This window comes from Mercenaria mercenaria, chromosome 4 (assembly GCF_021730395.1).
Source record: "Mercenaria mercenaria strain notata chromosome 4, MADL_Memer_1, whole genome shotgun sequence".
Taxonomy (NCBI): Eukaryota; Metazoa; Mollusca; class Bivalvia; order Venerida; family Veneridae; genus Mercenaria; species Mercenaria mercenaria.
Window position 1 is genome coordinate 91,407,713 of NC_069364.1, and position 23,565 is coordinate 91,431,277.

A 23,565-nucleotide genomic window follows, 5' to 3' on the forward strand; every position below is an offset into this window, starting at 1 on the left:
TATCAACATTTTGATGGAATAGGCCTACATGTACAGTTGTATTTAAACGCTACTAACAAAATGAATTATCAAGAAAAAACAAAACAAAACATCTATAAAATCGAACCTTATATTACTCATTTACAAATATTTACAACTCAAAAGTATGTATTTACAACTTTCCCGTGTCTAGCGATGCTATGCTACTATAATCGTAAATGTATTAGCCAGAATCCAAAATAGTCGTGGATATATTAGCCAATAAATCTATTTATATCTTCGGCGTTTGTTCGGTGACCTAGTTTTCGCGCATTAATATGTTTACTGCAGTCGGAAAACAATTACAGAAATGTATATTACACTGATTGAAAAATACGTTAAAATTTTGACGTTCGACAGCTGAAAATACCGCCGTGGCAAAATGATATATTTTGATGCTTAAATAAATGTACGGTATGGAACTACTTGTTTGTACCTATGACACTACTTTTGTTCGGTCTGCAGTAAGGAAATTTCCTCATTGTTAACATTGGATCGATTGTGAAACAATCGATCCAAAAATGTTTAAGAAGATCACTTGGAAGCATAGAACATATCCAAACAATATTATAGCAGCATTGGTTTGATTCAAAGAGATAAGAGATAATACTCCGCCAATACTTCGATGATCAGCGTTGACTAGACGCTTATTGACTTTTAGCTGTAAAGCGTTCGTCTAACAGCAGACGAGATCAATGTATCCAAATAGAAAATCTTGAGAAAGAAAACCATGTCTTGTAGCAATTTGCCGCAAAAACTGAAGAGGACCTGCAGTCTTTACTTGACCAAAAAGACTCAAACAATACAAAGCGCCTGGTGATGTATCGTGTTGCTTTATTCCGTGAATATTTGGGAGAGAGATGCAATTTCAATGACTTTTCAAAAGAGGAATTGAACACGGAACTCCGGAATGTTTTTGCTTCAGCTCGAAATCGATCAGGGGAAAATGTGAAAACTTCGACTCTGAACTCATACAAATACGGTATATCTAAACACTTGAACGAAAAGTGTTCGATTGATATGAGTACAGACAAAGAATTCAGCAGTTGCCAGCAAATCTTTAAAGTTAAAGTGAATAACTTAAAAAAGTGTGGACTTGGTTCTGTGGAACACAAACCCCCGATATCTAGTGAGGACTTGAAACTCTTGTACCAGAGGCATTCTGTTTGTGTTCAATGTGTACACACCATGTGGGCTGGAATACAAAGTTTGGTTTGATCTCATGTATTTCCTTTGTCGACGAGATAGGGAAAACCTTCGATCCATGTCAAAATCAACATTTGCTGTTGCTTGCGACGCTACTGGCCTTGAGTACGTATACTAAAATATACATTAGGCAGATAAAAATCATTGCTAAGTTTCAATTAATACCTCGAGCAATGTGTTGTTGTTGTTGTTGTTTTTTTCATTAAAATTTCCCAATTTTTATGATTTGACGACTGTTTTTTTTCTTTGTTGTCACAAATAGCATGTTTTTGCATCCCTTTGAATCTATTTTAAATGTTGTATTGACTTAAATATTAAATAAAGTGACAACTTCGAAAACTGGTTTTTTATCTACATGAGATATTTAATTAATTTATTTAGAAATGCATTTTAATAGGCACAGCCTTGTGAAAATAAATCACTTTTATTATGTAAAACGTATATATTTGCAGATCAAAAGCTACATCAGATGACACAGTTGGATAGAATGTATGCACGGCGATCCAATGAGCCCAGTGAATATATTGAAAAACTTCATCCTGCTCTTGATGCTCTGTGACAAAGGCCATCTGAATCTTTTGAAACATCATCATTGATTTGGTACTGTAAAGCACTAGTTGGAAAAAAACCCATTGTCTAACTAAATGGTCCAAACTAGGAAATTTGAAAAAAATATACACTAACCATAGTATCAGAGCTACATCTATCACTGCTATGGATGCTGCTGGAATTGAGGCAAGGCATTAGATCATCCGGACATAAATCTGAATCATCAAGTCGTAATTCCTCCAACCGACTCAGTGAGGGGGAAAAACTTCTAATTTACGTCCGAGAAAAAAAAACACCCACAGCAATGGATATATATAATCTTGTTCTTTCATACCAATGGAATCCGGAGGACAAAATTGAGAAATCCATTGCAGAAGACATAAACCTATTTCTTGCATCTTCACACAGGAAATATATAATTGCAATAACTTATCATTTCATTAAGGGATTGATATCAACAAATAATGATAGAACACTCTAAAAGCAGAGGTTTGGTTCAAAGCGTTTACAATCTGCGTGAATGTAATTTCATTAAGACTCATTTCTCCTGCTGTACTGTCATATTTTGACAATGTCATATTTTGTGATAAATTCTAAACTTTATGCTGTTATCAGTCTTAGAGTTAACAGTTATTAACACAACGAAGAAAATATGAAAACATTTGGAAGTTATACTAAGGAATAAAAATATTCAGACATATATTGTTTTATTACCATACCTCTGTCTTTGTGGAGAGGAAGAAAAGTATGACACCTTTTAATGATTTAGCTAATTAATACCAATTCTCTGTAAGAACCAAAACATTAAAGAAGGGGTCGGAAACTCATAGTCTCAGAATTACTTCATATTTGCACCCTTTTTAGTATTCAAGCCATATATGAAGAATCAAGGGTGAATGAATCAGCTCTGGTTACCATGGAAACGGGAACATTATACTTTTTGCGAAAAAAAAAACAATTTCTGAGAGTCAAATTTTACTAAAATGTTACAATTTTCTTCACACATAGTGGTCTCTATGTCTGAAATAGAGCACTAATTTTCATATTTGCCTGAAATACATACCTGAAGTAATTATTTAAAACAAATATTGTCTTTCAACATTTTCACAGTTTTAGAAGCAACAATTTTATAAATATCACCTTTTAAGATTTTACATTATCTTTAAAAATTGGTCTGCATGTATATTTTTCAACTTCTAACAGAAAAAAAGTGCACGCATCTGAATATAATACTTGTATGGATTCAGCAGAGCTATGATACCCATTTCAATTTAAGGAGGAATTTTAGTGGGTCATTCATATTTGAGCTTTTTACAGAAATTTGAAAATTGACAAAAATGAGTTTTCAGCAAACTCATTTATGCCTAAATTTCAGAATAACCTGAAATAATATTACATTGCCAGATACAGAATTGTAGCAAAACATAAGTATTTCATGAAAAATCATTTTGCAAAGTTATACTGTCCAACACTTTGTCTAGAAATTAAGGAGAATGTTCCGTTACCATGGCAATGTACAAGAAAATTATAATTCAGACCTTTTTAAAGCACTTTCTGTATCAATTTTGTATTCTATGAAACAAGAAAAGCTCATCTGCAAACTGTCAATGCATCTAACGCACCTGAAGCACATTCTGGGCAGAATTAAGACGGATACAACCATAATAATGATCTATGAAACTTAAAGCATTATCACAAGGTCAGTTCTCAACAACCTTGTATGCACTTTTCTTTCTTTTGGGTAAACTAATTTTGAGTTTCAAAGCAGGTGGAAATAACCAACTGATACTGGCCTTTAAGGTATTGTATGGTTACTAATCATGACTGCCCAATTTTTTTTTTCAAGCTGCCATGGTTACAACATTCATTTTGCACTAAAAAACAGGGATCATCCTAGGTCAAATATTTAGGGAGAAGTGACTTCTCCCTCCACAGAATTTAGGAAGAAATCGAGGAATTTAGGGAGAAGATTCGGCATAAAAATATCTATGTGTGTTTGTGTAAAGACAGTGTCCTCTCACCTTTGGAAATCATGGAAACAAATAGTAGTAAAAGCAAAATCATGTCTACTTCGCCATTTGATTTAATATATACATTTTAAATATAATTCAAAATTATCAGCAAATAACAGTGTAATTCAAGACTGAAAAATATCATGATATTTAAAAATAGTACAGTATGTTCACGTAATAACAATCATGATGCACATTCTTCCTTTAACAATCAAATTAAATCAAATTATCTACAGAACAGTTTAGTCAATATTTTGCTAGATACAACTTTAAATGAGCCGCGCCGTGTGAAAACCAACATAGTGCGTTTGTATCAGCGCAGTCTGGTCAGGATCCATGCTGTTCACTAACAGTTTCTCTAATTGCAATGTACTTTGAAAGCGAACAGGATGGATCCTGACCAGACTGCGCGGACTGCTCTGGATCTATGCTGGTCGCAAAGCCACTATGTTGGTTTTCTCACGGCGCGGCTCAAATATATTTAATTCTTTCAAACTATCAATACAATGGCTAGACTTTTTACGGATAGCTATAATTTGTAGATTTAAGACTTTACTAAGTTTATTCAGAAAAACCCTGATCATGCACATTCCAGTGCCAGTAAATACTCAGTTAATACAAACTGCAGTTGCAGACATATCTCCTAAAGGACCATGTATGATAAGGGGTGTTTTTGGCCCCCAAATCAATTTTGTTTTTAAATGCATCATTAGACTATAAAATATGTCTATTTTCTTTATTTAGTTGCCAAATACTGAATAAAGTCAGTATTTTTTGAAAAATACTGATTTATATATACATGCGTCCAAGTGTATGAATATTTGCTTTATAAGGTGGTATGCTTTAAAAAAGTGTCATATTGAAGTTATTACTTACTTAAATTAGAAATTTATTTTATCATTCATTGCTAAATTAGTGTGAAATCTATTTTGACATTTAATATCCATTGTAATACTTGAATAAGAAAACAAATGTCAATGGAGATAACTCTTCTTCACTCAAAACAACTGGAAATTAAGGTAAAAATTAACTAAAGTATGTATTTTTTCAATTTTCCACAATAAAGACGCATCAAGAAATGTTTATTGTTTTATATCATTTTATCTTATTTTGTAAGTTAAGAAATTGCTATGATTATAAATCTAATGACTTGTTACCATGGTTACAGATTATTTTTAATGCATTTCTTTAATTAGGCATCCATTATTTCTCCTCAATTACTCAAGTTTGATTCGAGATATTAAAAAGGGAACTTTTGTAGGTAAACTATAGTAAGACAAATGTGTTGGTGTCATATGAAGTCTGTGGTGCTAAAATAAAAACAAGAGGACTATAAAGATCCCAGATTGCTCACCTGAATTACACTTCATACTTGAACAATTTTGGTAGATGGCCATGCAAGGAAAACATTTGTCAAATTATTTTGAAATAGGATATGTCATTTCTGACAAGATGGTTATAAAAGTTTTCACTAAATAAATCTGGATAGGTATGGTGTAGGGGATAATATATGATACTAAGAGAGACAATATAAAAAAGTTTTAAAAACTTGACGGGTTGGTTTTTAGCTCGACTTTTCAAAGAAAAAGTAGAGCTACTGCACTTACCCTGGCGTCGGCGTCACCATTGGTTAAAGTTTTTTAATTAAGACAAATATCTCTGTTACTATCAAAGCTATTGACTTGAAACTCAAAATAGGTATTTACTATCAAAGTCTACACTAGGAGACACAATCCCCATAACTCTAATTTGAGTTTTGGCAGAATTATGCCCCTTTTTAACTTACAATTTTTGGTTCAAGTTTTTGATAAAGTCAAATATCTCTGTTACTATTAAAGCTTTTGACTTAAAAATTACAATAGTTATTTACTATCAAAGTCTACACAAGGAGAAACAATCCCAATTACTCTGATTTGAATTTTTACAGAGTTAGGCCCCTTTTTAAGTTGTATATTTTTGGTTAAAGTTTTTGATAAAGTCAAATATCTCAGTTACTATTAAAGCTTTTGACTTGAAACTTAAAATATTTATTCACTATCAAAGTCTACACCAGGAGAAACAATCCCCATAGCTCTGATTAAAATTTTGACAGAGTTATGTCCTTTTATAGAATTTTTTGGTTGAAGTTTTGTAAAGGTTTTACTTGCAAAGCTCTTATTCAGATTCAAGCACTGAGAAAAGTTGAGCGTGCTGTCTTACGGACAGCTCTTGTTAAAAGTATCCATAGTTTTACACAGATAACTAGCCCCATCCTTCAGCAGTTGTGTTTTTAACAAACCAACTTGGCTTGAAGGAATTTGGTACATATTCACAGAACACTTATTTTGAAATCGAACCAGCATTTTGAGAAAAAGGGATAAGGTTTTAAAATTGGTTGCCATAGGAACCAGAATTCAGCATGATTTAAAGGAATATGAAAAGGAACCACACAAGGGCCATTCCTGTGAAGTTTAGTTGAAACTGGCGTAGTTGTTTAAGAAGAGGATTTTTTTTTTAAATTGCGGATGATCCTTACATTTCATGCTCTGGTGAGCTAAAAACTATTTAGACATAAAACTTATGTTGATAGTGTATACCAAGTTTCATTTTAATTTGATAGAAACTGTACGAGTCGAGTTCACAATATATCAAACACTACATATGCCTCTCGGGTCATCGACACCAGTGGTCACAAAAAAGTAATCGAAAGGACATAACAAGAGCTGTCAGTGGAGACAGTGCGCTCTACTATTTTGATGCTGGATATTTAAACTGGGCACATCTCAGGAAGCTGGAGCTGTCACTTAAGTGTTTAATGACTCCAATGTGGATGAGGATATTGGACACTAGTCTGTGTTAAAGTCTGAGTCTTGAGTCTGTGTTAAAATATTAAGAGAGATAAAGTTATAAAACATAAAATAAGTATAATTCTATGCAACCAGAGGGTCATGATAAGCCTGGATCGCTCGCCTGAGTAATATTAGCTACATGTTTCAAAAGCCAAATTGATGCTAAAATATTAACAAAGTAGGTCAGTACGTCATATTAATGGTTACTGAGTCAGTCTTAAGATCGGTGTGCAAAACTGTACATGTCTTCATAATTTCAAGGCTGTATCTTAAAAAAAAAAAGTAGGTCTGTAGGTCAAGGTCATAGTTATGTGACCCTTATAACTTGGGGTCATCAGGTAATTATAATAAAACTGTCTAGGAAATATGAATTGATAATTTTTGAAGTATATTTTCCTATATAATTCATTTAACAAGTGACCACCAGGGCAGGGCCTCTTTTCACCCCAGGGGCATAATTTTAACAATTTTTGTAGAGAACCACTAGGCAATGCAATATACCAATTATCAAAAGCCTAGGCCTCGCAGTTTCAGGCAAAAAGATTTTTAAATTGTTTCCTATATAAGTCTATGCAAAACTTGGGACCCCCGGGGCGGTGCCTCTTTTAACCCCAGGGTTACAATTTGAACAATTTTGGTAAAGAACCACAAGGCAATGCTGCATACCAAATATCAAAGGCCTAGTTCTAGTGGTGTCAGATAAGATTTTTAAAGTTTTTTCCTATGAAAGTACATGTATATGTAAAACTAGGGACCCCCGGGTGGGCCTCTTTTAACCCCAGGGGCATAATTTGAACCATTTTATGTACAGGACCATTAGATGATGTCACATGCCACAGATCAAGGCTCTAGGCCTTGTGGTTTTGGACAAGAATATTTTTAAAGTTTCATTTCAGTTGCCATGGCAACCAGAGTTCATGAAATACTGGTGCTAACGTTATTGTCCTAGTGACATAGGATGTGTGTTATGTTATGGAACAACTATTTTAAGTTTGAATCAAAACCTCTTTGTAATAACAGAGATGCAGTGCATCGAAATGAACCTTAAATTCTAAGTAAAAGGGAAACATAATTCATGAAATATTGCTGCTAGAATTATGAACCTTGTTTCATATCATGTGGGTGATGATGTGAAACAACTTTTTAAAGTTTGAATCAAATCCATTTAGTAATAAGTGAGACAGAATGAATGTGCATCAAAACTTCAACCTGAAGTTCTAAGTAAAAGGGCAGATAATTCATGAAATATTGGTGTTGAAATTATGACCCTTGTGCCATATAATGTGGGTAATGATGACGAATAAATACTTTAAGTTTGAAACAAAGCCTTCAAGTAGTTACTGGGATAAAGTGCATCAAAACTTTCACCAAGGTGCGGACGCAGAAAGACGTCCAGGATGAGTAAGACAGCTCTCCATACTTCGTATATCTGAGCTAACAAACTTAAATGTTTCTGTGTAACATTAACCCTTGAATCAGGGCATCGAATTTTGCATGCAACAAATTGGCTGAATAATACTGGTAATAGAGTATCAATCCAGAAAAAGAAGAATTTTATACAGTCCTCAAAGAATTGCACTCTTTGGACCTTCAAATGTCACCTTTCTCTTGGAAAAAAGTAGTCGAAATCATGCAAGCAGTACATCACCTTGTTTAAAGTTTTTTTGTTTTTTTTTGCAAGAATAACTAAGAATGATGCTATATTGTCTTTTAAATGTAATTTCTGGACAAAGATCTGACTGGCTGGACTAGCCGACAGACGAAATAGCAGAATCCTGTGTGTATAAAAAAAACTCACTTTCAAATGTAAGGGGTCTAATAACAACACATTTAACTAATATAATATCAGTCCTGTAATTATTTCAAAATAGCTTAATCATGGTGAGTACCTGAAACATTGTAAAGATTTATTAGATAATAGATTCTATCAATGATAAGTAAAAAAATGAAGTAATATATTATAAAATAGGTTTTTAAAATGATAGTTGTTTATTCTGTTGAGTTCAACATTATTTCAGTTAGGTATGAAAGTCTGTATTTATACATCCTATTTATATTTTAGATCATTGTCAATAACTTGTGTGATGAATTAAAAACAAATAAGTCCTTGACATACTAATTCAAATCCTTGAAATTAAAATCCTTTTATCCAGGGTTTTCACACACAAAAACATTCAATTCTAAATCCTGAATCAACTTTGTTCGCTTTCTTTCCTGTTGTAGTTTACTTGAGTATGTTTTTGAGGACTTGTTATAAGAAAAAAAAGCAAGTTCTTTCTTTGTGGTATGAGTTCCATCATGCAAGTAAAACATTCTCGTAGTCTCAAACAATGTGTAGTTTCTGTAGCCTGAAAGTGTTTGTCTCTATATGTTATCCATTTCTGTAACATCAATTCATTTCTGAAATAAAGAGTGATAACATAAACTGAAGTGCATATTATCATTTAAGTATTTGTTTAATTAAAAACAGTTAATTGCAAAAGAAAAACATATATACAAGAAAAAGTTGTAAGTATAATTTTTATACTCTGCACCACCTTACACTGGTTCCAAGTGTATATATCATAAAGCGTTCACCTGTGTACAAGGCTTCAAGTGTGTTTGTATAATGGTACAAGTAGAGTTTGGCTTCTTCTATGTTAGCCTATACCATATTCAAGGTTTTCAACGTTTCGCATATATAACTTAAGTCTATAATAAGTACATGTCATACATAGGGGCATGGCCTTTTTTGACCTTAGGGCAATATTTTGGAGAATTATGGTAGACAGTCAAACCCTTATATCACATGCCAAATATCGAAGCTGTAGAGATAAAGAATTCAAAATCAGACCGGCAGTTTCTGTGGGGAAAATGTTTGAAGTACTTTTTTTTCCTTTTTGGGTGAAGTGGAAACTAGAACTCTGCATGTATAACCTAGATTTGAAGTGCAATAAGCCCCCTTAACTAGAGGCCCACAGGCAATATGTTGGGCCCATCCTTTGACTTCTGTGACCTTGACCTTTGAGATAGGAATCTTGGGTTTGCAAATGACACTCTGTCTTACTGAGATTAACATTCATGCAAAATATAAACATGATTACTTTATGTGTGTCAAAGTTATGGCCCAGATATCCAAACTAGACAGACGGACAGACACACATACACTGAACAGCCATTTGTGCTTGACAAAGATATATGTAAAGTAATTTAAAATATTGTCATAAAAATCTTACTGTTTAATGAAGGTTGTAACACTGACTGCAGTATCTTTATTTGTTCAACGTCATTATACAATGAAGCATACAGGTTGCTGAAAACAAAAAGAGTAAATATGCATTTTTTTCTGAGTAATGAATATACAGCTCGGTGAACTGCCTTTAAATTTCAATGTATTTAAGTAACTTTTCAATTGTTCACTTTCTTTGATGTAACTGGTTATTAAATAAATTTACTCCCTTCAGCTGAAATCTGTTAGAATAACTACAAGGTCTTTTTGTCACAAAAACCTATGTCTCCCCCCTATGTAAACCTTAAGCTCTGGCAGCCGTTTTATGCAGTGAGGCGGAACGTGGTGGCGATATACAAACCTAGGCTTTGTTTTGATCACTGATTCACTCCTGTGAAGTTTCTTCGAAATCCATCCAGCAGTTTGACCTAAGAATGCCGGCCAAGCTTAATCAGGTTGGACGGACGGAAAGACAGACCGCGAAGGCAGAAACAGTATATCTCCGCCATGTGACATAATCATTTTTAATGTAAGCTTCATGAACTTGTAAATGAACATAGAATTATATGATCAAATACCTGTAATGTTAATTATAGGAATGTTTAATATTTCAACCGGTTCTTACAGATTAAACAGAAAGAGATTTTATGATAATCTTTGAAGCAAAATTCATAACTCACACAATTCAATGTGGAGATCAATTAAGCAGATCATGAAAAGAAATTGTTTAAAGTTTCTTTTCTAGCTGTAGCTCTGGCAGTTCTTAAATGCAATCAAACTTTCTCACAATGTCTGGTCCTCTGAAAAAGAAATATTTATATTATGAATGAACTTGGAAACATAATACTAAGCATTCTTTCTGTAACTTCCGAGAAGGTATGCCACTGAACTCTACCTAGGAAATATGTACCTACACACCGATTTTTTTATTTTTGGGAAGCTACGTCCCCGACTGCTGGAATGTATTCTACAAGAAATGTGATGGTTTTCATGTCTATGACAAGTTTTTCATATCGAAACTGAGAGTAAGCATTAAATTTAAGGTAGCAGACCACCACTGACCAGCATTTCAAATAGGAACTATTCAACTCCCTGTTTTCTTTCTACATTTTTTTTTGCATTTATTGTCGTCAATTTATGATTGTGGAACTTCCTTGAAAAGCATGTGTAACAGGAAGAAGATACATATATAATGTCATATGTTTATAGATTATATGTCATGAAACAATGAAATATTTTAAGTCGTGATCTTTAACCTGTGTAGTATTCTGAAACTGGCTTTTACTGATTATCCGGACAACAAATTCATAAAAATATTTCTAGCAAAAGTATACACTCACACAATTCAGTAATGAAGTTTCTGTGGTTCATGAAAAAGTTGTTGAAATACACAATCTGGCGGCTCTAAAGTAATCAGACTACCTCACAATAACTTGTTCACTGAAAAAGAAATTTATACTTATCTATTAAAGTATTGTGAATGTGTAATGAAATAATAATATGAGCTGCGCCATGAGAAAACCAACATAGTGCATTTGCAACCAGCATGGATCCAGACCAGTCTGCTCAAGATCCATGCTGTTTGCTTTCAAAGCCTATTGCAATAAGAGAAACCGTTAGCTAACAGCATGGATCCTGACCAGACTGCGCGTAAGCTGGTCGCAAAGCCACTATGTTGGTTTTCTCATGGCGCTGCTCATATTTTGTCAAGGATCATATCTAATGACTTTTTTTTATAAAAAAATATATATATACTTTTGTGCTCACGTCATTAGCATGCTTAAAGTGGATCTTATCACAATTCTCATTATTTTCTGTGAATCAAATCTTCAAACGCAACTCTTAATCGTTATATTACAAAATGTATCACTGAATCGTATATTGGACAAAATTAGTAAAACAACAACAAAAACATAAGTGGAACCCTTTTAAACAATGACAATTACAATTTCGTATAAAGCTGTTTTCCAAACATAAAATATCAATCACATGTAACCAGATGACGAAAAAAACACTTAAGGATGTGCTAGATACATCTGGTTACCTCACTGCTAGAATTTTGGCTAGGCACTAGTTACCAGACAGCTAGACACTTCCTTATTCTAACATGACATGTTTTACTTAAATATGTCCTGTCGCAAAACTGTACAAGCGCTTATGACACAGTCACATGTTGGTGTGCTATAAAATGTATACTGTTACAAACATTAAAGTAAGTGTCTAGCCGTTCGGTAACCGGACTGCTAGCCAGTTACCGGACAGCTAACAAATCCTGACCTCAGGGGATTTTCTAGCCGTCTGGTAATTGATTTCTTAATATTTTATATACCTTTAACTGTTATTTTCTTAAGATATCAATACTTATCTGTAAACAAAATATTGTGTGAAAACAAACCAAACTTTTCATCGACTGAAAGTCAATATTAACGAATGAGATTGTGTTTGTATACAAATCCATTGATATTCTATTTTTGTAAATGATAAAACATTGATCGCCGAACGTCCATGTTATTTTTTAAAAACTGATGTTATTCTAACGGCTTAAACTTTAATTCTTAAAACATAAATTTATAAAAAAAAAAAATGATGAATGGAAAGCAATTCATTAATTGTGACTTTTATTTCGAAATAAAATGGATTAATTATGAATGCTTAACTACTGTTTTTCTTTCAGGTTCTGAACATTGCACTGCGGCTATAGAAATTAAATGTCATTTAAAACAGTTATTCATTATATATATATGTCAGTATTTTAAAACTATTCTATTTTTGAAAATCCAGTGAAAAGGTTGTTAAAATCTAAAAATTCTGATCCCATAAAGCATTGTTTGGCCCACCACCAGATGAATAGATTTTAATGAGTGACGTCATGGCAATCATTGATTTTGGCATTACATGAACATGATGAATAATGCATTGATTTATTCGAGACGATTATAACTAAATCTTTAGTATGTATTCACACAATTTTTTTTGCAGATAAGTATCGATATCTTTAGTAAATTTATTTATGACAGGTATCATTACTTATTCATTAGGAAATCTATTACCGGACGGCTAGAAAATCCCCAGAGTATTTCAAAGCTGACCGCACAGCTAGAATGCAGGCTAGGCATCCAGTTACCGGACGGCTAGACAATTCCAATCTTAAAACACGGTCTGAGAAGAATGTGCAACCAATCTTGGCTGGGGCTCGCAGATGAACCTTGAATAAATGGACTATTTCAGAAATTCAATTACTCCCACCCCACCCCGCCATTGGAAGTAGTTTTTTTAGAAAAAAGCACCCATCCTCTCAAAAACATATTTTACCTACTCTTCCTCACCCCGGTTAACTCAAAATACCCCCTCCCCTTCCACGGCAATACCCCCACAGAGTAATTCCAATTTCCACAGACCCCCAATTCCCAATTATCTGTAAAATACCCCCCTCCCTCATCTTTAGAACTGCTTCCACGTTATACAAACAAAATGCACCCCTCTTTCCTTCTAGACACCTCCCTGCCCCCTTAAATCATCTGTAAATTCTGTTAATAATTAGTAAAATTACCCCCTTACGCCCCCTCCCCCCCCCCGGCGCAAAATGTTTCAATGTGGGGAATTTTCTGAAATAGCCCGTTCTGATTGAATGACTGCTTTACACAAGTTCCCTATTGTGAGACCAAGTTAGTACCGTGATATTTAGATCTGGTTCATATCACACGTATTTAGTATAATATTTTACAGATTCTAAAAATCTTTGACGAGTTTGACCAAAGATTTCCGCCGACTGATCAAGTAATAATAACGTAATTTTTGTATGACACGCTAACAGCATTGAAATAAATCGAGGATTATAGGTTAATGATAATACTTCTTAAAATTCTATGCAAATACTGTCAAAAGGTCTAATTTACCTGTAATTTGAGAAAAATCCATTTTTCAAGCAATCGATATCACTTCCGCATTACGTCACAACATGTTTTTATTTACCTTTACGCCAAGCTCATCAAGTAAATCAAGAGTTCCGTCCCTTTACATGGCTATTTTTAGAGTAGAATTTTCCGACAAAAATACCGTATTTGTTCAAAATTTACTACGAGCGCACCTTAGAACAATTTTCTCTCATGTATCATTCTTCGTGTTTTTGCAATCCTCAAAACATATCCAAAAATTAAAATTGTTCTCCCCTGCGCTCGTATCGTACTTTGGTGATAAAATGCACGAAAATGTCTAAAAATGTACAAATGAGGCATGAAACTAGACCATGGATCATGACTTTTTACGCAAAACTGTTGCATTTTTTCTTTAAAAAGTGCAAGATTAATCCTTTATCTTTCAAATAATTCATATCGTTGAGATGTATTTTTACTTTCATTTTCTTCAAAATTTGGGGGCTAAACTGTGCCTTATCATACATGGTCCTTTCCAAAACTTATCAAAATACACAACTAAATCTACTTTATTTATTAAAGTAAATACATGCTGGTAAAATAGGATGTTATATGCCTTGTATATCTTAGAATGAAACCTGTTTAATACCCCAGTCACACATACGGCGCGGGTAGCTACGTCTAGCTACGGACAGAAACGTAGTAATCCGTATCAATCCCTACCTGAGCCGTACCTCAGAGTAGTCATTCGTATTAATCCGTACCAAAACGTGGTCATAACGTATTCAAAACTTATTCCAAACTTGCAAGTTTCTCCAACTTTTGAACATGCACAAAAGTTTGAGCGAACCGTAGCCATTTGAGCGTGACTTTAGTCCAACTTGGCTGAATCTTATTCATCCGTAGTTAAACGTACTTAAACGTAGTTCATCGTGCTGTTACGTAGTTATCCGAGGCTGCTCGTACTTAAGCATAGTTCAACGTAGTTTACCGCAGACCCGTCCATGCGCTGGGCAAGTTGCAAGGCGCAGTAAAACGTAATTCAACGTAGTACCTCGTACCTATCCGCACTTATTCGCGTCCTGTATTGTTTTGTTTGTTTCCTGTTTCTCACCATTTTTTCCGTACTAAGACGTACTGCTCCGTAGTTATACACCCACAGACTAATCCTACCCGCACCGTACCTCAACGCACGGACATATCCGTATGTGTGACTATAGCTTTACAGATGACAATTTTACTGGATTTCTGAAGATTAATAGATGTTGTTACATGAATGAGGTCTTAAATTAGTCAGAAAGTCTGCTAGAAACTCAGATGTTCTCTTTAATCATTGGCCAATTAGTATATATGGGCTTAAGTTATTACCTAACACAACATAGGTAACTTTACAAATGTATGAATTTTCATTAAAATCTGCATTGCAACATTCTTAAAAAATGAATTTCATCAGAAAATATGATTTTATGATACAGGCTTAAGAGGGAAAAAGAATTGTAGTATTTCAACAGTCTCACAAAATCAATTATACTAATTCAACCATTGTTTTGCTATATTTTCTCAGTATTTTTTAAAGATTTAAAAAATCTATATGAAATAAAATTATCTATGGTAGAAAATATACAATTAGATCTGCATATGTTTGAGTAATAAGCCTTCATGTATAATTATGCTGTAAATTGGTAACCAAATCTGATGAGAACTGCAAAACATGTGCTTTTTTTACAGATATTCAAAGACTGTCATGTGCTTATTCCATTTAGATATGTTCATGTACATCTTTTTCAAAATACATTAAATTTTATCAAATTTAGATATCTTTATATGCATCTTTGGTTTTTATTTCATAACACAAACTATCGGTGTCGGTAAATAGTAATTTACAGTTGCCTTTATACTTTTCTTTAATAAAATTATAATGAAAATCATACATTAAATATTTTGATAAATCTAGAATACACATTCCGACGTAACAAGGTCTGTTTAATAATAAACTTTCTTTTATTTTATGAATACCAAACAAATTCTTATTAAACATTGTCGAACTAACAAATGAAGGTTTGGCAATATATTTTAATAAAAGGTTTTCATCATGCGTCAGCTTAATATTAACCCTCTTACGTAAATTTTCTAATGTCTTACCGAATACAGAGTTGTTCATTAACTTAAAAAAGTCTTTTTCGAAAGAATTTTTTGCTTTAGATCTTTTTTGAGTATTAAAATCAATATATCTTTTTAACCAAGGACTTTCGTCAAAAGTTAATATTCTATGTATTTTTGTTACTTTTAATCCTAATTGTGCATATAGTTCAAGATTTTTAAAATGAAGTACATAATTATTTTTTCTTCATTAAAGTTGGAACCAACTTCTTTACATTACTTTTTCCTATTTCAAATTCTTCTTTAATATTTTTACTATAATCAGAAAGCCATTGATCTGGTATTTTAATTTTTTCAGGAGCTAAAGGTTAATCGTTGTGTACAGCATGTAATTCTTTTGGATATTCAAGATCACATTCAATTATAAAGTTAGTTTTACCTTTTGCAATTAATTTCTTATATTGTTTTTTCGGATATAAATTTAAAGTTTCCAAAGGGCAAAGGTCGACACATAGCCCAACCGTAAAAATTATTGGCGTCGAGGTACATAATGTATTTATTTTCTAATTCAGGATCGTAGATTTTTATATATTTATTGTTTGCTTTGCTATATCTGTTTGAAATATAACTTATTCCTCCTCTCAGTCCCTTTTCAATAAAAAAAATACATATCAATATCAGTTATTAAATCCAGATTTATTCCGGTCATTTTTAACATTGCATCCCAAGCTAAACCAGGACTACTAAAGTAATGACAAGGGTCAAGTTTATAATATTCCAAACACAACCTTCTAAAATTTTCGAATGTATCAGCTAAAAGTAATACGTCAGTTCTTAGGTAGAGATCATGATATTCTCCCATTGTTTTAATTTCAAATTTATTCCAAACATTTTTAGCATGTTCATATTCTCCATCACTAATTTCAGTTTCGTTTAAAATTTGAAAAAACTCTTCTTTAGGAGGTAACATCTCTTCTTTGAATTTTTCAAATGAATCAATGTAATCATATGGATAAATACCTTTTGTTTTTAATAATTCAAGTGCAACCGAAGGTTCAAGCTTCGCAAGTTTACTTTTTTCTAAATTCTTGAGATGTGTACTTAAATTCTGGAATATTTTTTACTAAGTTATCCAATGATTGAGACATAAATTGAAAACTATCTATAAAAACCAAATAACTTACCATAAATGCCATATATCTTTCCATATTGTTAGGAATTACATTAATTTCTTTTCTGAAATTTCCTATTTGTTGCGTAATTAAATGACCATCATAACCTCTTAAATTATGGAAGATGACAGGAATTTTGTGAGTTAGTCTAAAATTAATATTACAGTCTTGGTGAGAGGAACCTCTAAATTTTCCTGTTATATGACAATGATCTCTTACTTTAATTTCGTCTTCTTTATATTCTTTTTCACAAATATGACACAATTTTTGTTTTTTAAATTCAATTTCATCTTTTTTAGACATTCTCAAATCTTTGTTAAAATTTTCATTAAATATTTCCTTACAATATTCCTCTTCCTCAAGTATTTTTTCTTATAAACTGCATTAGGACCTCTGTAGGTTAGTGTTGGTTTAGTATATTTATCGTCGTAACAACAAACAACTTTATAACCATAACCACAATCTATATGTTTTTGATATGGTTCAGTAAATGAAGATTTAGACGAAGGTAAAGCAGTTAAAGCTTTCTTAGTTATTGATTCAAAATCAGCATAAATTACAAAAGGTACTTCTAATTGTTTGTGATAATTTTTAAAATAAATCTTACTTCCCTCTTTTGGCATTTTTACAGCTTGAACACCATTAATTGCTAAACAATTTGGAATATGTTCATTTAAGATTCTTTCTTGAGAAAAACATTGTAAACATGATTTACAAAAATGTTTTTTATTTTTACATTTTGTTTTGTTAAACATTAATCTATTAAAATCTTTAATCCAACCAAAATTTGTTTTTCTTATTACTTATTAATAACATGTCACAGTGTTCTTCATATTGATATTTTGATACGTACAATGGATAAACATTATTATGAGAACTGGAAGTTTCCAGGGACTCCTGTCCATCTTCATAGCCAAATATATTAAATCTAATTTCATTCTGAGTTTCTATTTTAGGTACTTGATTTAATGTAACAGGAAATTTTATTCCTTTATAATTAAGTTTTTCTATATGTTTTTTTTATATTTTGAAACTTTTTGAGGATCTTTTTTAACAGGAAATTTATAAGCCAAATGGCACCATCTAAAACATTCATTATCACCGTTCTTTATATTTATTAATCCTTTCATTTGGATGTTGTAATGGCTTTGGTAATTCTAAATAACTTGAAGCAGCCAGCGGTGTATATTTATATCTATTTATATAATGGGCATCAACTGATTCTATTCTCCAACCGCTTCCTTCTGAAATCCAATTACCAATCCTATTTATTATTTCATCAAAGGCTTGATGTAAAGTGTTTTTTATTTCGTTTATATTAATAATAATTGAAGGGTTAGATTGAAAATAAGCTTATTTATATATTGTATCTGTTTTGCTCAATTTCACAAAAGTTAATTTTAAAACAGCATTTATGTTTATACCTTTTAAAGTTTTAAGTTCAGATTTAAGAGTATTGTCTATATCTTTTATATTCGAATATAATTGAATTTTTGGATCTGAACTTAAAATTTTAATTTCAATTTTTTTCAAATATTGTTTTGTAGATTTCGCGATTTCTTTAATCATCTTTATATTATAATTAGAGAAAAAAAATCGTTAAGTAAAAACAAAAACATTAAGAGTATTTAAATTTATATCTTTTTCCATTAAGTTTTGATATTCCACTTATTATTCTGTTTTTTTCCTTCACAACACATTTTTATTAGTCCAGAATTAATATCAAGATCTTTAGATGTTGCATAAATGCTTTTATATATTTTTTCTTCGTTAGTATCACAATCGGTTGCAATAACTATTTTAGGATTGTTTCGGTGATTATTTGGTTTAGGACAATCACAGTTTTTACCATTTTCTTCCAGCATCAAACAACCTCATTCGTGTTTATATAGTTCTTTCTGAAAAAGATATGGATCTATAACATTTTTTAATTTATCAATTACATGTTTTTTATATTCTTCAGTAACTATTTTATCAAGTTTGGAGTTAATAACATTTCTTCTTTTAAGAACTTTTTTATATGAATCTTTATCTGGGTTTGTTATTTCTCCTAAAGTACTGGATAATTTTGGCATAATCATTCTGTCTACTTTTCTATTAACCATTATATAATATACTTATAGAAAAAAATATCTTTAACAACGCACCTAAAGAACGTTTAAAAAATGGTTAATATTATCTATATCTTTTGAATAAGATTTTAAAGTTATTTTTTTTTAAATTGTTATCAGCTGTTAAAATTTTAATACCTTCTTGAGACATTCTGTTTAACCATTCTTCGTGTAATTTGTGTAGTTTTTCTAAATAATCTAAACCAACTCTGTTTTCTTCAGTTCTGTTTCTTTTTTGAAGTCTTTGAAAACAAATTTTAGGATCGGTTTTAACATAAATAAAAGCATCAATTGGGGTTTTTCCATGTATTTTAATAACATGATCAATTAAGAAAAGATTGTATACTGCCCATTCGGGATCATTTATAACTCCGTTGACATGATATTGTTTTGTAAAGACATTGCTGTTAGTTAAATAACATCGTTCAAGAAAAGAAACACCATCAAAGTTTTTAGCAGACTTTAACATTTTTATATGGCTGTTTAAAGTTGCTAATTGAAAAGGAAATGAATATTTTAGAGGTTCTTGAGCAGCAAGTTCAAATAGGTTATATGAATTATAACTTGGATCCATAACATTTTGCTATTCATGAATTGGTTCTGGAATTATATTAAAATTAGGATTATATTCTTTAATAATATCTGAAAACGTACTTTTTCCTGAAAGAACATTACCTTCAACTGATATAATTTTCCTCATTTATATATAATATACTTAAAGAATATTTTTTCTTTTATATCCGTTAAGATTAAATTCCTTCATATGTGTTTCAAGAGGCGTTGAATAGTTTTTTTCTTTCTACATTTCTAACAGTATTGTAAAAATATCTTGAATAACTTTATTTGCATCTTCTTTACTTATTTTTCCGATCCGTGCTTTTGTTATTAGTTGTTTTATTTTGTGATGGTGTAATTTTAAAATAGCTTTTTTGTCTCCAATTTTTAGTCTATTAGTAAATATTATAATTACTGCTGGAACGGCACCAGTAACTGCTACAATTATAGGAATCGCTGGAACAAGTGCTAATGCGGCTGAACAACCAAAAATACCTGCTGTAATTTGGAATCCTGTATTTACTCTTCCACAAAACTTATAACTTTTTCTGTAAGCAGCAGCAAGTTTAGTCAAGTGAATAATTAATTGATCTATTGTTTCTATTTTAGGAAATCCGTGGTCTTCATTAGAAATTAGATTTTTATTACTCATTTATATAATATATTTTTAAATTAAATTTCTTCCAATTAACTAAACGGAATCCAACTATTAAATTTTTCACTATAACCTTTCCATTTTACTAAAGCTTGTTTTTTCTTATAGTCTCGTCTAATAACTTTTTCTATTCTAAAAACCTCTTGTTTAGTAGGTAAAAGTTCTTGCTCATAAAATGAACCCTGAATTATTTCATTATTCAAATCTTTAATAGTGTATGTTCTGGGATTTGTGTTATTAATTCCATAAATTATAAATATTTCTTCTGTCCAGTTTGGTGTATATCCTTTTTCAAAATGTCGTTTAAGTTTGCTAAAGCGAACTCGGTCACCAATTTTAAACTTTGGTTTATTCTTTGGTGTCTTTAAATTACCATACAAATTAAAGTAAACAGTACCTTTATTTAAGTTTTTACTGGCTTTAGTTGGTGACATTTTTATACTAGAATGTTTTGTTTTGTTATATTTATCAACCATTTCCTGTAAATTGTCTAAATAATTGTAAGTATTATTTGCTGTAAAATATTTCCACATTATTCTTTTTAAACTTCTATTAAATCTTTCGATTACTACAGCTTTTCCTTCGTTAAATGTATGATACATGTTAATCTTGTTTTTATTCAAAAATGATTCAAACTTTTTGTTATAAAATTCTTTTCCTTCATCTACCCATAAATTTGTGGGTGTTCTGCCTTCTGAAACTATTTTATTAAATGCTTCAGTAACAGATTCTCCGGTTTTATTCTTTAATGGAATAACCCAAGCATATTTACTGAATATATCAATAACGGTTAACAAGTACTTCATACCTTTATTATATTTTGAAAAAGCTTGCATATCAACTAAATCAGCAGACCAAGTGTCATCAACATCATTAACTATCACTCTTCGTTTAATAAATTTTCGTTTAATTGGTTTATGTAATTCTTCTGCTAATTCATCACTCCACGTTATTTTGGGGGTCTTTTTGAGTAAATACTCTAACCCCTTTTCCCGTTTTTTGATTTTCGTTTTTGTCCGAGACCAAGTTTGTATTTCGTTTTAATTGCAGGTTTTACAACTAAATGTTTTGCAATCTTTTCTCCAAATGTTTTTGATTTAGTGTTATTTAAGTTGGAAAGCATTTGTTTGTCACATGTACTTTGTTTACACCGCTGTCGTAGCAAAAGTCATGGTCCATACATACTGCGTATAGTTCATTAACAGGGGGTCCGTTAGCTAAAAGATTTCCTGGCCCACAATAGTTATATCCTGGGAGTGTTAAACCTTTCTTAGGTAATAAAGGTAACATTGTTTTATGAATATCTAAATTACCTCCTGTACTTTTAACAAACTTTGATTTCATTCTTCCACAAGATGAACAGGTAGCTAGTATCATTTTTCTCCCGTTTTTTGCTGTAACATAACGAGGGTTTATATTATCAGTAAATCTTCTTTCTTTCAAACAATATATTTTATTCTGTAAACTCATTTATATTATACGTATTTAAAAATATTTGTTTTCGTTGGATTCAAAATCTGTGGGGTTTTTTATTGTGTAAGTGAATCTTGTTCCCAGAAATTTATGTTCATCAAACCGGGTTTTTTTTTAATTGACCGGTGTTGGTCAGTGGTAAAAGGTCAAATGGGGTCAGTTTGGGGTCAAAACGCCAAAACCCTTATTTCTCTAACTACTAGTAGTGTATGTTTTTTAAAAAAAACCTGCTCCAGTCCTACTTTTTAACCTTAAATCGTCACTGAAAAAGCATGACAATCCTGCATGAACAGTGACGCCTGTCAAAATAGAGTCTATTTATATAATATTCTATGTAAAATAAGATCTAAATGTGCTAAAGTGCGGCGCGTGGTTATATGTTACCTATTGTAATCATGGGTCGCATACACACAATAGAATTTGAATAGCCGCGGAGCAGGGCTTTAAGTAGAAAGTATGTACCCCGATGATTACGAGTCTACGTCGATTGTATTGTTTAAGTAAACGTCACTTCTGTGATTCCATATAACTTTTCTTATGTATTTGTTAGCCCGAATAATTGCAAAATATGTAATCTAAGAATTGTGTATGTGACTTGATAAAGGACATGGGCCGAAGCGTTGTCGCAATTAGTGATAATAAAAGTTAAGAAATAAATTAATTTATACAGTCGAACTTCGATGGCTCGAACTCGAGGGTCCCGTGGAAATTAGTTCGAGTTTTCCGTTGTTCGAGCCATTCAAATGGCGGTCATTTTGAATTTGGGAATTCGAGGGCATGATGTGTTACAAACCTTACATCGTAATATATTGTCATATTGTACCTAAATGTGAGTATGATACGATGACAAATAAAAAACGAACGCTGAAATATGCTTATTTATTTATTTTCAAACATGACATGATACGGAAAAAACACAAATAAAACACTAATATAATTATAAGAATTTGGTGAAGACAGCATCAAATAGAAAGACATGAATAACAAACCTTTTTGAATCATAGTCCAGTACAAATATTATCAAATTTATTGCTTTCCAGTATAGCCGACTTAGCTATCCCCCCGTATCCGGGTCCTTTACTAAGTTGTTCAGCCATGCTTAAAAGTTGACGTCGGATCTCCCGTTTTTATGCAGAAAAAAATAAAGACAGACGTAGTATGTACATTGCTCAATCATTTTAAATAATTTTATTCGCATAAATCAAAGCGCATTAAAGCATTGCAGTGAACGAAAGTCACTTTGTTTAATTTGTTTGTCGTATACCGATGCTAATTACGTAAGCGTGTGAAAATTACGCACGCGCCGGTTAAAGGGGAAGCTTGGCGAATGACAGGCAGAAGTGTGAAAAACTTTGTAAACACAAGCCATCCCGGCAAAAATTGTCTGTTCGACTGAATAGGTGTAATTATCACTGTAATTAAGCCGAGGGGACCACCAAATGAGTTCGAGAGTTCGAATTATCGAAGTTCGAGCGATCCGAGGTAGAACTATATAGAATAAAGAAGGAATAAATTCGGGACCGGGCGAAGAGTTCGAGCGATCCCGGGTGTTCGAAAGATCCGAGCTCGGGCCGTTGAAGTTCAACTGTATATATACAGTACCAAAAAAGATAAGACAATAAAAAAAGTTTAAAAATTAGCATAAATTACCTTTAAAAAGCAGTAATCCGGAATTTCGTTAGAATAAAAGCTCTATACCATCTGTCATAGATAATTAATGTGGCAAAAAACAATATCAACAATATAATAAATCAATATTTAAAATAAAATAGAAAGTAAAATTATTACACACGAAAAAGGAAACCT

The 23,565-nt window shown here is 31.9% G+C and overlaps 1 long non-coding RNA gene across 1 annotated transcript; it reads right to left on the minus strand.

The window, feature by feature from the left end:
* Positions 1 to 8,451: 8,451 nt before the first annotated feature.
* On the minus strand, positions 8,452 to 13,810 carry LOC123558774 (uncharacterized). Its single transcript, XR_008370732.1, has 5 exons — positions 13,718 to 13,810; positions 11,162 to 11,261; positions 10,502 to 10,621; positions 9,829 to 9,905; positions 8,452 to 9,013 (listed from the first exon to the last, which is right to left on the minus strand). It is a non-coding gene; the product is annotated as an uncharacterized LOC123558774 (long non-coding RNA).
* Positions 13,811 to 23,565: the final 9,755 nt, after the last annotated feature.